General features: G+C 40.9%; 1 protein-coding gene across 1 annotated transcript in view; it reads left to right on the plus strand.

Moving 5' to 3' along the window:
* Nucleotides 1–235: 235 nt before the first annotated feature.
* The window catches only part of LOC134220474 (cardioacceleratory peptide receptor-like), a 271,750-nt gene continuing 254,810 nt past the window's right edge, over nucleotides 236–17,175 (plus strand). Inside the window, exon 1 of the mRNA XM_062699527.1 lies at nucleotides 236–1,156. The gene's annotated coding sequence lies outside the window, so the exon portion shown is untranslated. The remainder of the gene's footprint in view (nucleotides 1,157–17,175) is intronic.

The raw sequence follows: 17,175 nt of genomic DNA on the forward strand, positions 1-17,175 counted from the left end.
TACCTACTTCCAAGAGCTATCCAATATATCTATTCGTCGTCGGAACGAACGAGATAGGGACGATAAGCCGGCTGGTAAGAGATCCGACTGTAGGTATCGTTCTCTCCAGCTCTGGGACTGCTGCAGTCGTGTGTTGCGATTTGTTTGTTTTGACCGCGCGCGGCATCATCCCAACTCAACTCAGCAGAGCGCCAGGCATCAGCATCAGCAGCGAGATGACGACCGGCGATGGTGAAAAATCATCAGTCGCTGTCGTGGGATCAAGGAATAAAGACGTTGTCGCCGGATTGGTTGTTGTCGCCGCGCCGCCCGGTGTGTGAGTGCGTGTGGTGGATCTCGACGAGAAGTTCTCTCGATGCCGACGCCGCCAACAACGAGAAGCGGCATTTCTTTTTTGGCTACCAACTAACGGACAACCGACAGCCACGACGACGGACACGGGCAGACCCAATCCACACCGTTGATTGCTGGTGGCGCGTCAGTCAACATTTTGCGGTCCCAGTCGACGGTTGGCGCGCGGTGGTCAGAGCCCTCGGCTTCAAATCGATATTTCCGGACGGATTGGAGACGACAAAATTGGCGCTGGTCATGGTTCAGTCCGGTCGTTGGGTGCTCTCCGGTGACGACGAGTGTTGTTTATGGTTTGGCACGATGGGCTAATGTGCTGCCATGTGAAAAAGGGGAAAATTCTTGCGCGACGAGCGACATAAAACGAAATTGGTTCTTCCGGTCGTTTAGAGCAGTCGTCAGTTCTAAGAAAGTAAAGACGCCGTACTAAGTGATCGATCATACGAAATTGCGGTGATTTGAGCAGTTGAAGTAAGCTATTTACTAGAATATAGAACGTGATTTCCGAGTAGAGAAGTGCAAATGTGAGTTAAGATAAATCAGCGGTAGTCAGTGCATCTGAAAATCCAGCTCGGCAGCAACATTTTAGATTGTGCTGGCTGATTGTTATCATCGCTGTAGTTGCATATAAAACAAGATATTTGGTTCAACAAACAGTGATGCTGGAAGCAGTTGAATGTGAATAAGCAGATTTAAACAACAAAGTGTCATAAAGTAGTTGATCGACTTTCAGGAAGAAACGGATTTTTTCAACATAGTAAAGAGTGATTGCTGTAATAAAAAGTCACAAACATTATTTTAAAAATGGGTAAGTACGATCAGTTTTTATTATATTCTGTCGACAGATGAATATTGAGGAAACAAGTCTTGTAGTTGCAAAGAGGCTTATAATAACGTATGATTTACTTAACATGAATAGTCTTAAAATTATAGAGTACGAGTTGTTTATTCACCAAATGGCTTACCGAGATGGATAAATACGAAGGGTGTTGAACAAGTCGAGTTTTGCAACATGAATTGCATACATACATAAAATTACCAGAAATACCCAATAAAAGTGATATTTGTGTAACACATAATAGTAAAACAATTTTTTTTTTCAAGTGAAACCACAATGTTCTAGCCGACTTACTATCGAAAAATTAATCTTTACGGAAGTGCCTTGAGCTCATAATTTTCCTAAATTTGTACATCTGGCATTTTTTGTTGAAATATCATCTGTAATTAATATCGATTTATTTATGTGTAATTTACATTAGCCTTTTTCGGTTCAATAAACATTGATTCGTTAAACTCGCATTGAATATATTATAAGTCAAAATCGACTTGGTAAAATTAAAATACATAATTTTGGTGAAGCTTCCCCAAGACGGAGAAGAACCTAGATTTGTGCTATATGTTAGTGGAATCAAAGACATTGGAGTGGAATCGAGATCGAGACACTGAAGATTTCGTGATTGTGTGGTTAGCGGTGTCCTATTTTGTCCTTTTCGATTACCAGCTATCGCCTCAACCTGTTAGCAGGTTGGGTTTCGGTCGACTTTTTTTTTTAAGTTACATCACAATAATCCACTGTATTTATTACTGCTGGGTTCCATATGACACCTGTTTGCAGATTTCGTTTCTGCCCGTAGGGCTTGAACAACGCAGCCCACTTCCGAATTTCAGTTGCTATCGTTCACTAGTTACACCGACAATGGACGATGGAACTAGGAGTTTTATATACAATTGTGTCCGAAAAGCACACGTATTCCTGATAGCTCATAATAATTTAATAGGAACATATTCAGCCAAATTTTGTGAACGAACCCTAATTGGGTGAATCCACCTGGCTCAGACTATAAACCATAGACATTTGTTGCCCCGTTTACACCGTGTTTTAAATCCGCAAATTCACGTTGGCATTAACAACTCAAGTATTGATGACATGGCTAATTTGTCTGTTGTTTCAACTATTCCACAAACTCGCAAAAACTGCTAGTTCCTGCTCAATCTTGGTATCACCATCTGACGTCATTTGGCTGCCAATATATTGGTGTTTTGATCATTCTCCGCTGTTTAACTAGCTACTGTACAGCTGGAAGCAGTCGCCAGCTCACATCCAACGACCTGATTTTGTTGAAATAGTTCCTTAATGAGTGCACGGTGACGTCGTTGAGCTGACGCTGTATATCAGAGTGCCGTCGGGCTAGGACTCTATGGTTTGGTTCAAGATAATTTGCACCTACCACATAGCATGTTCAGTCAGTATTATTGCAAAAAAATGAGCATAGCTAAATTTCAGCTACGTGAAGATGATTCATTCATTTATTTAGCTTACAAATAAATCTATTTTCTTATTCTATTGACATGAATACCAAGCCTGTCTAGCATACGACATTTTCTCAACTATATAGAGATTCAATGCTTGACTATTTTGCTTTTCTAAAAGATTCTTTAACTCAGAGGATTGTTTAATCATGACTTGATCGACTCATTAAATCGAACTGGTCATGATCACGTCCAAGGGAAAGCTCAAGAAAAGATATTGTGAATCACCCATCACGATTTTTCGTCGGTGGACTGGGAATCGATGAATTCATGTACTTTGACTCAGTGCTGACCGCTGAAAATAATACCAGGAGATATTTTTGAGGCTCGCACTTACTATGGACTGCGGAAGACCCTTCGATCGAATAGAGCTATACAATGGGGTCTTTGAAAAAGATGTGCTGAGTGCCATCTATGGTGGTTAACAGAATAAGATACGTGCTAAATGCGAGTAAACAGAAACTTATCTCCATCCATACTTCAATGGAAAATTTCAATTGTAATAATCTTTGTAATAATATGCGCTGACTTATCAGGCCATGTTAGTCATAATTATAGGACATAAGTTTGGAAAATAGTTCATGTTATTCACGGTAGACGTTAATACAGATTACAGATAAACAAAACACAAACAACATAACTTTACAGTTGGGGGTCCCGTAGCGTAGTTGGCTACACGTTCGCCTCATAAGCGAATGGTCATGGGTTCGATTCCCAGCCCCTCCACCAAACCTTTGTCAGTCGCCAGAAACAGTCCGTACGGTGGCGTTTTGGGGAACGCGCCTCGCCGACACGGCTGCCTGATGACGACTGACAAAACTGTTCTTCTCGGAGGCATTCCTCCAACGTTCTTCGATTAATGGTAACCGAACAAAGCAACGATCACTGGATTCACCACATGGACAAATGAACACAATGGACTCACGATGATATGGACTGGCAACGACAACAATAACGAATTATGGACATCTAAAAATAGATTCTGTGTGGATTCTGTACAGCAGAGTACCACAGTAGATCACGGCACAGTAGCGGTTAAGAACACAGAGTGCCTACCAAATAAATATACGAATAAAAAAAAAAAAAACAATGCAACGATCATTGGATTCACGACACGGACGAATGGACACAATAAACTCCCTGTGAGATGGACCAGCAACGACGACAACAATGAATAATGGGAAATATAAAAATAGATTCTATGTGGATTAGCAGAATACCACAGTAGATCTCGGCAAGGCAGCGGCTAAATAACACAGAGTGCCTACCAAATAAAGAAAGGAATAAATAAAAAATAACTTTACAGTGCTGATATGTAATTTAAAGACATGGCTGAACTCCAGTAGGAACGTAAGCCCATGAAAAAGAAAGGCTAAATTCATTACAGTAATTATGAACATTATTTAAAAAAAAAAACAGATTAATCTACCTAGCAATGATGCCTTTCTCGCTCATTATAAAATATGTTGACAAAAATTCTTTAGAGAGGTCGAATAGAACAAATATAAAGCAATTAATGGTTTTGACTGTCATAAAGACTTCCAATAATGTGGCAAAATTGGATCGTGAAGAAATCATATCAAAACTGTTATAAAATCAGGTGTAGACAAAATCAAGGGCAGATAAAATTTTAACATGCTTAAAATCGAGTTATCACTGTATCTTGTACATCGAATGATGGTATGGCAGTTTCAATGCAAAGAATTGAAAAAAATATTATTATTTATTTAATCAGACTAAGGCCGAAGTGGCCTGTGCGGTATATAAGAGTCTTCTCCATTCGGCTCGGTCCATGGCTACACGTCGCCAACCACGCAGTCTACGGAGGGTCCGCAAGTCATCTTCCACCTGATCGATCCACCTTGCCCGCTGCGCACCTCGCCTTCTTGTGCCCGTCGGATCGTTGTCGAGAACCATTTTCACCGGGTTACTGTCCGACATTCTGGCTACGTGCCCGGCCCATCGCAGTCGTCCGATTTTCGCGGTGTGAACGATGGATGGTTCTCCCAACAGCTGATGCAATTCGTGGTTCATTCGCCTCCTCCACGTACCGTCCGCCATCTGCACCCCACCATAGATGGTACGCAGCACTTTCCTTTCGAAAACTCCAAGTGCGCGTTGGTCCTCCACGAGCATCGTCCAGGTCTCGTGTCCGTAGAGGACTACCGGTCTAATGAGCGTTTTGTAGATTGTCAGTTTGGTACGGCGGCGAACTCTATTCGATCGGAGCGTCTTGCGGAGTCAAAGTACGTACGATTTCCAGCCACTATGCGTCTCCGAATTTCTCTGCTGGTGTCATTTTCGGCAGTCACCAGTGAGCCCAAGTACACAAATTCTTCTACCACCTCGATTTCGTCACCACCGATGCAAACTCGCGGTGGGTGGCTCACATTGTCTTCTCTTGAACCTCTTCCTATCATGTACTTCGTCTTCGACGTGTTGATGACTAGTCCGATCCGCTTAGCTTCCCTCTTCAGTCTGATGTAGGCTTCCTCCATCTTCTCAAAGTTTCGTGCCATAATATCTATGTCGTCGGCGAAACCAAATAGCTGGACGGACTTATTGAAAATTGTACCACTCGTGTTAATCCCTGCTCTTCGTATTACCCCTTCCAAAGCGATGTTGAATAGCAAACACGAAAGACCATCACCTTGCCGTAACCCTCTGCGGGTTTCGAAGGGACTCGAGAATGCCCTGAAACTCGAACTACGCACATCACCCGATCCATCGTCGCTTTGATCAACCGTGTCAGTTTATCCGGAAAACCGTGTTCGTGCATTAGCTGCCATAGCTGGTCCCGATCGATTGTATCATATGCGGCTTTGAAGTCGATGAATAGATGATGTGTGGGCACGTTGTATTCGCGGCATTTCTGCAGTACTTGGCGAATGGCGAACACCTGGTCCGTGGTGGAGCGTTCGCCCATAAAACCCGCCTGATACTGCCCCACGAACTCCCTTGCAGTTGGTGCTAGTCGACGGCATAAAATTTGGGAGAGTACCTTGTAGGCGGCGTTCAGCAATGTGATTGCGCGGTAGTTGCTACAATCCAGCTTATCGCCCTTTTGTAGATGGGACACACGACACCTTCCATCCACTCCTGCGGCAAAACTTCTTCCTCCCAAATCTTGGTAATGACCCAGTGCAGCGCTCTAGCCAGTGCCTCACCACCGTGTTTAAATAGCTCTCCTGGTAGTTGGTCAACCCCAGGGGCTTTGTTGTACTTCAGCCGGCCAATCTCCTCCTGGATTTCCTGGAGATCCGGAGCCGGTAGAATTATGTCCTGCGCGCGTTCTCCCAGGTCCATCACCATACCGCCATCTTCGTCTGCCACATCGCCATTCAGGTGTTCTTCGTAGTGCTGCCGCCACCTTTGGATCACCTCACGCTCGTTCGTAAGAAGGTTCCCGTTTATGTCCTTACACATATCAGGCTGTGGCACGTGGCCCTTACGTGAACGGTTTAACTTCTCATAGAACTTTCGTGTGTTATTAGCGCGGTACAGTTGCTCCGTTTCTTCACGGTCTCGATCTTCCTGCTGGCGCTTTTTCCTCCGGAAAATCGAGTTTTGTCTGTTCCGCGCCTGTTTATATCGTGCCTCGTTCGCCCTCGTGCGGTGTTGCAGCAATCTCGCCCATGCTGCATTCTTCTCTTCCACTAACTGCTCACATTCGCCGTCATACCAGTCGTTTCTCTGATCCGGGGGCACCGTGCCAAGTGCAGCGGTTGCGGTGCTACCAATGGCGGATCGAATATTTCTCCAGCCATCTTCAAGAGACGCTGCGCCTAGCTGCTCTTCCGTTGGAAGTGCCACTTCCAGCTGCTGCGCGTATTCTTGGGCTAGTCTACCATCTTGTAGCCGCCCAATGTTAAGCCGCGGCGTCCGACTTCGACGCGTGTTGTACACCGTCGAGAGTTTTGAGCGCAGGCATACTGCAACGAGGTAGTGGTCGGATTCAATATTCGCACTGCGGTAAGTGCGGACATTCGTGATGTCGGAGAAGAATTTACAAAATATTGTTGAATTGTAAACAAATAATCACTCAGAAGCCTGAATGCGTCCATTTTTGAAGGAATCAAAACCAAAAATAGAGAACTATTTAAATTACACTTGTTCCAATATCTGAAAAAAAAAATCATGGTGTCATCGAAATATTGAGAATGTAGCTAAAACTATTTTGAGAGCCTATTCCGAATAGAAACTTTATAAGGATAAAGTTACAATAAGGAGGCTCTTGATGTCAAAGTTGACGTGTAATATCTCGTAATATCAGAGGCGCATCCACGTTCTAAGTAGTGGGTAGGACAAATAGGAAAAATGTCAGTTTGCGGTGTTGCGAAATCGATGCACATATTACATAAGGTACACTGGGGGAAGTGGAAAAAGGGGGTAAGTGTAAAAATCGACTCCAAAAATTGGAATTGTACATACTTCACAGTTTTTACCACATCATAACATTATGCAAGAATATACTTTGATGCTCATACTAACACTGTATTGAATTTTGTATAATATATACACTAACACGGTTAACGCCTGAACTGCAGTTTTAGGTTTCGCGAAAAGTTGATTTTTGCATTCATAAAATCAATTCATATTTGCACCAATTGTCACTTTTTCAAGTGAATTTATATCACAGGTTACTATTACAATACAATTAAACTAATCCCATTCAATTTGTAGTGGTTTGTATTATGAAAGCAAATAATTCGAAGTTTTTACACTTACCCCTGGTATCAAACACTGCGTGGAAAGTGGATAATGCTCTAATCACGCAATTTTTTTTCTTCCCTCCAGGGTTTATTTCGATAGCTGTGAATCTTAATATGTTCCTTCTTTGTTAGTATTGTGATTCCAGGGGTGATTGGACTAATATAAATGAGAAAATGCCTGATTAATCCACCTATCGGTATTGATGCCTTTCACATGTTTTACATACGAAAAAAATGTATAAAAAAGTTAAAAATAGCACTGATAGGTAAATATATTATAAAATTCACATTAATTTTTATTCTTAACAAGTTTCGCCGTTGAATGAAATTTTTTTGCGAACAAATTGGTTAAGGACAAGTGCTTAAAAATAGGAGATAATTTTGTACGTGTTTTTCCTTTTACATATATACAAACACGCACACACAGACATCATCTCAATTCGTTAAACTAAGTTGATTTATTTATAACCCTGAAAGTCCAATTTTTCCTTCAAAAAGTTTATCTTTGGGGCGAACATATAGATTTCACGTACACTTAGTGTTCGAGAAGGCAAAACCAGCCCTCCCCTAGCTATTACGAGAATTTCTTGAGGATCTATTCCGTTAAGGTAATGAAATTATTCCACAAAAGATACTCAGAGCAATTATCGTATTGATTTTAGTTATATGTAACTACTCATCACAATTGAAGATCAAGGTAACATGGGTTTTCCACTTACCCCATCCCACTGGGTTAAGTGGAAAAACAACTCCTTATTTTTAAATCTTTTTCCACAAATTTCAAGCGACCAAAATGGTATGAATTACAGCACAGTTGGTGCAAAATTGACTGTTTTTGATAGCCCATTTTGATTGAACGCATTTAGATCATTTAAAATGGTTTTACACTAATTCAAACATGCACTATCGATTTTTCCTTTTCCACTTCCCCCAGTGTACCTTATAAAAAAATAAAAAATCTGAACGTCCTGACATTCCAGATATAATCTTCACATAATTTATGAAATTTTCATCGATTTTCATAATAGCTTCTTCAATAAGCATGATTGTACCAGTAGTTGCTCTTTTAATCAAAACGATGATCAATGTAGGATAAGGAGAAGAAAATTATTTCGACAATCATTGCTACAAGACGGATAGTAATGAATGAGAATTCGACTAAATACTTCTAAATACTACTAAATAGTTCTTTTCTACACGATTTATGAGAATTAGTTCGAAACAGCTAGTTAAAAGAAAAACACAAATTTTTCGCCCGAAGGCTGCTGAACACTTTATAAATTAAATTAAATAAGAAAGGAGAAACAAGGAGGACAATTATAAGTTACTGTTGTAAATATTGTCCCAGTCATCATGTATATGAAATTGAAGATTTCTATGTTTTGTTCATTCAATCTTTTGTCCCTTCTACCTCTGACATTTTTATGGATCGTCGCTTATCCAGGAAATCGTATGATCGTCGAATAATCTTTCGGGGAGTACAGGACCCGTCGCAGACCAGATTTTATGCGGACTTAAGAATATTTGTGATTTCTAAACTCTCCTCTTTCATATCATGGGTAAATTAAAATGTTGTATCGGAAGACCTAGAACATTTTTGCCTTTCTAGTATACAAAATATGTTCAGTTTTTCCAGTGCATATTCCATAAAAATCGTGAAAGACAGGCATTTTGAATGAAGTCCTTCTGCCGAAGACACCGCGAATTTCATTGAAATTCACCGATATCCCAACAGAATTGCTCGGTAGTTATTTCACCGATTTTCTTCTAAAATTATTTACCAAACAGTTATGCTGCTGACAATTCATAAACAGATTATAAGCGTCACCTTCTAGAAAACCAAGAATGAAAAAACGTATACAGTGCAGGAAGTGTTTTTGGTAAACTACATCCTATTTAAATTATTATTTGGGCGTTCTTCATCATCATCGGATAATTGAGAAAGAAAAAATGGGATTACCCAAGGGATAACCTGATAACTTTCCTTTAAAACCACAAACGCTCATTATTGATGAAATTTATTCCTTTAACGATAATTCAAACTTCGGACAAAACTAGCTTAAATCCTATTTTCGGTTGCGTATGAAAAGCTTGTGGTAGATAGAAGTGGGTTACGCCGGAAACTAACAGGGCGGCTTGATACTTGAATTCTCGCTTAACTTTTCAAATCTAAGTAACATTTTTTCATGAATTGATTTGAATATTGCAATCAACAGACCAATATGAAAGCTTTTGATTGCAGTACTCAAATTAATTCATGAAAAAATGTTACTTAGACCCTTTCGAAAAGTTAAGCGAGAATCTGAGTAAAGCAGAATTTGTCATCTCCTAAGTCACACACATCCTACTCCGATGTATGTGTAATTAACCCTACAAAGAATTTAAAAAAAAAATCCATCGTCCGAGCTAGCGATTTTTGGGTTTCAAGGTTTTAATTATATCCACGGAATTCCAATTGAAAAGTTATGAAAAATAATAATCGAAAGATTTAAGGATAAATAGACGCGATTGAAAAACGCTCAATTCTATGAACATTAAAGTTGCTCCGCCTGTCCTTTATGGAATATTTCTGTTCCAAAGGAGCTTGACTTGAGAAAATTTTCAATCTGTGTTTGTCGATGACACTTGATAGGGACACGGCAGGTATTTCCGTCCATCGTCATAGGGGCTAAAACCATCGAAAGCAATATCCATTCGCTACAGCTCCACTATAGCAGAACGTATCTCCTGAGCATAAGATTTGATACGAATGAGTTTGTCAAAAAAGTGTCTCCTTTATTAGTTTTCGAGACTATGACGAAAAGACGAAAATACCTGCCTTAACCCTATTCTATTGAGACTTAACTAGCTACGAATTCAAATTTTTAAATATTCATGAAAAAAAACAGACGGCAGAATAGTTTTTAATACCTAATATTCTGGCTATAACTTTTATATGGGCAGCAACTTGATGCAATAAATCAGTTAAGGTCACTCCTGACAGAATCCAAGTTTCGGGGGCACACCACTCGATACGGAAGCAACGCAAAACTGTCATTTTATTTTTGACGCATGCTGCGACGCAGCAAAGCTGAATCAACAAAAATGATAGTTGTCCGCCGCCTCCATATCGAGTGTTGTGCCCCCGAAAACGCGAGCACTTTGAAACTTGGATTCTGTCAGGAGTGACTTTAAGGATAAATGCCCGAAAAATGAGCGAGTTTTTGAAACGCATTTTGCACATAAAAATTGTATTTTAGCCATAACTTCTGAGCCCATAGACTGATGTCTGATAGGAAATAATGAAACAGGATTCACCGTGCTATACAACTTGTTGTGAGTAAACAAGTTAAGACTAAGTGTCCAAAACTAAGTGAATTTTTTGAATGCATGTTACGATAGAAAATTAGTCTTCGAGCCTCTTATAAAAAGTTTTATTTTGTAAAAAAATATATTGGCCACAACTTCCGAGCCCGGAGTTGGATCAGCACAATTTTCAATGGGAAACAATCGGACAGGACTCCCCACCGAACATTTTTTTCTTTATTAAAGTGTTTTTTTAATCTACAGATTAAGTTCAACACCGTCACCCGCCGAGCATAATTTGTTGCGAGCAAATCGGTTGATGGAAAAAGATTGAGAAGTTGGCAAGACGCTACTTTTTGCGAAACAATCGGTTTAAGAATAAGTGCCAAAAAAGTGAGTTAGTTTTTTTTTCACTCGTCTTTGTCCAAAAAAAATGTATTTTGGCCATAACGAATGCAACTTGTCACGAAAAAATCGGTAAGGATAATTGCTTCAAAAATGAGTTAGACTTTTTTTTCGCACATACACACACATACACATATACACACACAGACATCATCTTGTCGGTTACCAAATCCGCGGAGATAGCTATCCAGCGTAAGAGGAGAGGAGTTCGCTATTGTGCAGTAGTGACTCTCGACGTGAGCAATGCATTTAATAGTGCCAGTTGGACAGCTATCGCGGATGCGCTCCTGCGTCTTGGAATTCCCGAGTACCTGTACAAGACTCTCGGAAGCTACTTCCAGAATCGAGTACTGGTATACGACACGGAGGCGGAAGTGCGTTGACATCCCGAGTAGACGAAAATAGCTCAACAATATCAAATGTTGATAAGATAGCAAAATGAGATATGGACATGATTGATAAAGAGATAAAAGATCAGACGACAATATTAATATTTTGCACTAAAATATCATGAGGAGATCAAGTTATGCTATTTGTAATAAGTAATCAATTTCATGTGCCATTAGTTTGTTCTTATCCATAGCATATTTTGATATTTAAATGATATTTCGGTGCAAATTTTTGATATTGCTGTCTGTTCTTTTATCTCTTATATCAATCAAGGTCATATCATGTTTTGTTATTATGTTCATGGCTTCTGCCCGGGATAACCTCAGGGGTTTCGCAAGGTTCCATACTGGGTCCGGTGTTATGGAACATCATGTACGACGGCGTCTTGAGGTTAAAATTCCCGGTGGGCGTGGTAATCGTCGGCTTTGCCGACGATATTACGCTGGAGGCCTACGGCGAATCGATCGAAGAGGTAGAGTTGACTGCAGCCCACTCGATGAGTTCAAGGAAGTTAGAACTGGCTCACCACAAGACTGAGGTGGTTGTTGTTAACAACCGAAAGTCGGAGCAACAAGCGGTGATAAGGGCAGGCAACTGCACGGTCACCTCTGAACGCTCCATCAAACTCTTGGGGGTAATGATCGACGATAAGCTCACCTTTGGTAGCCACGTCAATTACGCCTGCAAGCGTGCCTCCACAGCTATAGCGGCATATTGAGGTATGGGGGAGCTGCTTTTGGTAGCCCTGCGTATTAACTGCTTCAGAACGAAGTTAGAAAGTACGTATAGGCTCATGTGCAAGCGGCGCCATGGCTAAATCACTTTCTACCTGACCCAGGTCCTTACAGGCCATGGTTGCTTCAGACAGTATCTACACCGGTTCGGACACTCGGCCTCGCCCGAGTGTCCGATGTGTGCAGGTTTAGAGGAAACGGCAGAACACGTGTTGTTAGCATGCCCACGTTTTCGCACGATGCGTGACCACATGCTTGCCACATGTGGTCTGGATACTACCCGGACAACCTAGTCCGGAGGATGTGTAAAAAGGAAGTTGGCTGGAGTTTTATCGGCTATCGTCTAAATCGTCTCGGAGCTACACAGAAGGTGGCGCGTGGAATGGCTAGTTCAGGCGCAAATAAGAGGTGGTCCAAGGGTTCGGAGTCGGCTTCATGGGTCATACCGGTGGTCATGCCCTGTGGTCAAACTCGACCCTTTCATCGAACAAGTGGCCGCGCGAAGAACAACATGGTATCGTCGCTTTCGTGGCGTCGGGCAACCGGGCGGGTTCCGAGCCCGAGGACGGAAAGAGGTCCTCTTCAAGGCTGGTGCAGGCGTTGGTACCGCGTCGGCAAGTCCCTCTGTGCTTTGGCGAATAGGCCCTATCGCAGAGAGGTCAATTTGGTGTGCACGCGGCATCATCATTCTTGATACCAGCCGTGCAGAGGGAAGCAGGCGCGAAGTCGACCCTTCCCACCTTCTTAAGACATAGGGCGTGGTAAGGCCACCTGGAAAGCCGGCAATGCGCTGTGTTCTTCTAAAAAAGCGAGTCACGATGTTCGATGCTACAAGGACACGCAGCTAACCTCGAGGGTGCGTTGTGCACTGGCCCCCCTTTGAAGCATTACTTTCTGGTTGTACCGAAGGGACGATGGCCTTGGCGGCAATGGAAACGGTTTAGCGGGTCGGGGATGTAATCATGCCTCCCTCGTTTGCTGTTGGAGGTGGTCCCTAACCCCGCACTTCCTGAACGTCCAACCCAGGACGTCAGGTCAACAGATTCCCCCTCTATTGCTTTGGAAGAAAAAAAAACACAGACATCACCTCAATTCGTCGAGCTGAGTCGATCGGTATATAACAGTGTTATAATAACACTATGGGTCTCCGGGCCACCTATAAAAAGTTTGTTTTTGGAGCGACCGTATAGCCTTTACGTACACTTTGTACACTGTAACCAAGTGTTACAGATTTATAGGTTTTTAATATGTATTTCATGTATTTTGTTAATGTCACGTTTCTGGGGTTTGAGTGTTGGGATAATAAATTTAATTAAGTCATGAATAGAAATGTTTGTTCGTAGCCTTAAATATTTAAATTGTATAACAGTAGAGTGGGCACAAGGAGGAATACATGTTGAACATCAGTGCGTACAACAACACAACATGCAGTCTTGTGCAAAACAAGTAACAAAAGGGGGTGGTGATAAAAGAAAACTCTCATCTTGGGAGGGATTGAGGCGCAAAAGAAGTCCGCCATCCCTCATTTTTAGTCTGGCGTTCCTGTGCTTGGGATCGATAAAAAATATTTTAAAAAGTGTCCCATCAAGCCAATACGATCTGCTATAACCAGTTCCTGCTCCTGCACCTGCTACACCAGTTTTTTTCGACAACTACCATCACCCCGCCGGAGACTAGACCAGAAGGCTGGAACATCAGCGTCCACCGTCATCAACGAGTTCAACAGGTCACGCGACTGCAACAGCAGCAGTACCGTCAATTCCCACAATCAGCAATAAACCACACACTCTACATTATAAATCAATAGTTTTTCTAATAGATTCCCATCCGCACTACAAAAAGCAATAAATTAAATAAGCCCATAGTTTTCATCCACAATAGAATCCCTTTTAAAATAATCCAAGAAAAGAGACGTTTATCTGCACGTTGTTCGCGAAGCCCCTCCAATACCCAGTAGTAAGCCGGCCGTGAGATCCAGTTCGACGGGTCACTTGCTACTGAGAAGTTTACCGCAAGCTAAAGAAGCGTAAAAGGACGTAGCCAATTTTAGTTTGAGAACCTCTATCCAATGTTACTTTTAATATCACATACCCAAATTATAGTTGATAATGTGAAATTAATCAATTACATTCATCAGAGGATAAAAAGGTTCATAGTTTTTAAAGTTACGTTACCGTGCGGGACCGAATAAAAGAATAAAAAAATGTACTTCATAGAGTTACTTACAAAACCGCAATAAAGATTACGTTTAAGCAACAAGTTTTCGTGTAATTCACTGCCATTCTAGACCATTATTATCTAAAAACGTGCTATTTTACGAAATTGAATAAGAGAGGAGATAATGCTTTCTTGCAATTAACGCGTCTGTCTGGCATGAGACCAACAGAGGAAGTAATACCATGCTTCCCATGGTAGCTGTAGAGCTCCATCAAATGTTGTACCTTTAAACTTTTACGATTTTTTCTTCAACAAAAATCTATAGTTACACATTTTGTGTTATTATTTATTTGCAAGAATGATCATGTAACGTGAATTAGACTGTGCGATTTTGGTACAAATTTATCATCTTTATCTTTTGAGTTCCAGGAGTACCCATTTTGATCAGAAGACTACCCATATGTTATGCAATCCTGTTTAATTAGAATCAGAAAGACAACGGCATGAATTGTATGTATTGTGTTCTCCTCACTATATCTCCACTAAAGTCCCCTTAGATTCCGTCTTCCGGTGGCCATTGTCAATGGAATTGGCATATCACCACATAGCCACAAATCTGATGAGTTTGTCATTTGAATGATTTTGAAATGTATTTCAACTGTTTCATTTCCAAAAAATATTACCACATGTTAACATAAGTCACATCAGACTTTTTTCAATAATTGTGAAAATACTCTTTCAAAAGTTGTGACTGCTGTTGGAATTTCATTTTAATCCATAAAATAGGTACCTTCACTCATTTTTAATATACTGTTTTCGTTCCTTATCACATGACTTGCAAATCAATGCCATTAGTGAACAAATAAAAAACAAAATGAAAGGCAATAAGGCTTGTTTCTCATATTTGCGTTTTGTAAAAAAATATATCAAAAAGAACCGACGAAATTGCTGCATTTTTCTTTTATGTTGAGAATAATTAGCGATGGAAAATGGAACAGATTACCCGCCATTCAAAATAAATTGTCACAAAAGCACTGACAACATCTGTTGGTTACCCTGTGTTATGGATAATCACGAAACAGACGGTAAACAATCGTAAAACACGAGCAGAAGCCAGATACACGCCACGGGTGGTCGTTTGGGCGCTTGGCTAATTAAAATATAATTGAATGAAACGATTAATCAGTGTACCGTAATCCGGGTGCAATTTGATCATTGTATAAAAACTAAGCCCATACAAACTAATTAAATAAAGTCAGCCCAATTGACACCCTTTAAAATGAAACTACTTTCTTTATTAGAGTGCAACGTAGAAAAAAGTCTTCGCAAGGATATAAGGTTAACTTTAAGGTAAAATTAATCACTTACAGGAAAGCAACTCCCTCACGAAAATAATTTCCCATTTCTTCTGCATGGAATAACGAGAAAAGCAGTTTATTCGTTGAATTTGATTATAGGCTGATCTTCCGACGATGTAGTTCTTCGAATAATAATAATTGTTCTCTTCACCAAACATCCCGTGGGATGGCAACCAACCAGTCTTTTTGAGTTCTCGTTGAATTCAAGACATATAAGCCTGAAGGCTGGTTATAGAAAATCTAGAAAATGAATTATAGAAAATCTAGAAAAGCGTTTCCGTTCTTTGATTTTTATTTCACCTTAATAGTACCACGAAGAGCTGTTGTGCATCGCGTCCATTGATGCCTGGAAAGAAACGAAACGCTCACGCTACGATATTGATCCCAATATGAAAACAAGTGCTGAAACCTGGAAAAGTGTGGTAGGGTGTTGGAGTGGCGCATCAATGGTTTTTCGAAACCATTCGTGGTCCCAAACAACTGTGCAGAATTGGCCCGATTGGCTGCTTCCTCGCTTTACGCATCGCGTTTGAAGTTTGTATGGGAATTAGTATGGGAAAACGTACATTTTTGCATTTTTACTCCAAGAGGTTTCAGTTCATCGTATACCAAGTGGCACATTGCGTTAAAGTATAACCCAAAGCATGCCAAAGAACTTTGCTGAAGAAGATACATTGCTGGAACGTCCGTAAAAAAAGTTATAACGCCTCGAATGTTTAAATCCTATGCAAAATTTAACTGAGTGTTAAATTGACCAATAATTTAACTGAGTATTGTTTTAAAATGTTTGATCTTATAAGGTTGATGAGCTAATTGGAGTTATTCAGAATCATTCCTTAACCTTCCTAGTGCATTAAAAAAAAGTTACACATTGTGCATTAGCGGGTCAAAAATGACCCCAAATTGAATTCGCTCCAAAAAGTTCATTTTCAAACCGATTCTCAATCTTTTGGAACCAAATTGAAGGTATGGACTCCACGGATGTCGTTACGATTTTTGCACTTTGGCCATTCTGGGTCCCAGGAATCGATGTTGAAGGAACATAATCCTAATAGAATGTAGCCATTGTCCATTTCCATGGATCAACACAATTCCTGATTATTTCACGGTCCGGTGTCCCTCCGGAAGACCTGGAACATCCGTAGAAGTGGTCAATTGATAGAACTCATCCTAGAAGAGTGCAGTTTTCACAAAGCTTTTGATTATGGTAATTTGAGTAACAAATGATTGTGGTGACCCATTTTGGTGGAACTGGGTGGCCACCGGAGATCCTCCGGAAGATCCGGAACGTCCGTAAAAGTGGTCAATTCATGAAACTTATCATAGAAGGAGCCCTCCTTAGCCGTGCGGTAATACGCGCGGCTACAAAGCAAGACCATGCTGAGGATGGCTGGGTTCGATTCCCGTTGCCGGTCTAGGCAATTTTCGGATTGGAAATTGTCTCGACTTCCCTGGGCATAAAAGTATCATCGTGTG

The sequence above is a fragment of the Armigeres subalbatus genome, chromosome 3, assembly GCF_024139115.2.
Source record: "Armigeres subalbatus isolate Guangzhou_Male chromosome 3, GZ_Asu_2, whole genome shotgun sequence".
In the NCBI taxonomy this organism is placed as follows: domain Eukaryota; kingdom Metazoa; phylum Arthropoda; class Insecta; order Diptera; family Culicidae; genus Armigeres; species Armigeres subalbatus.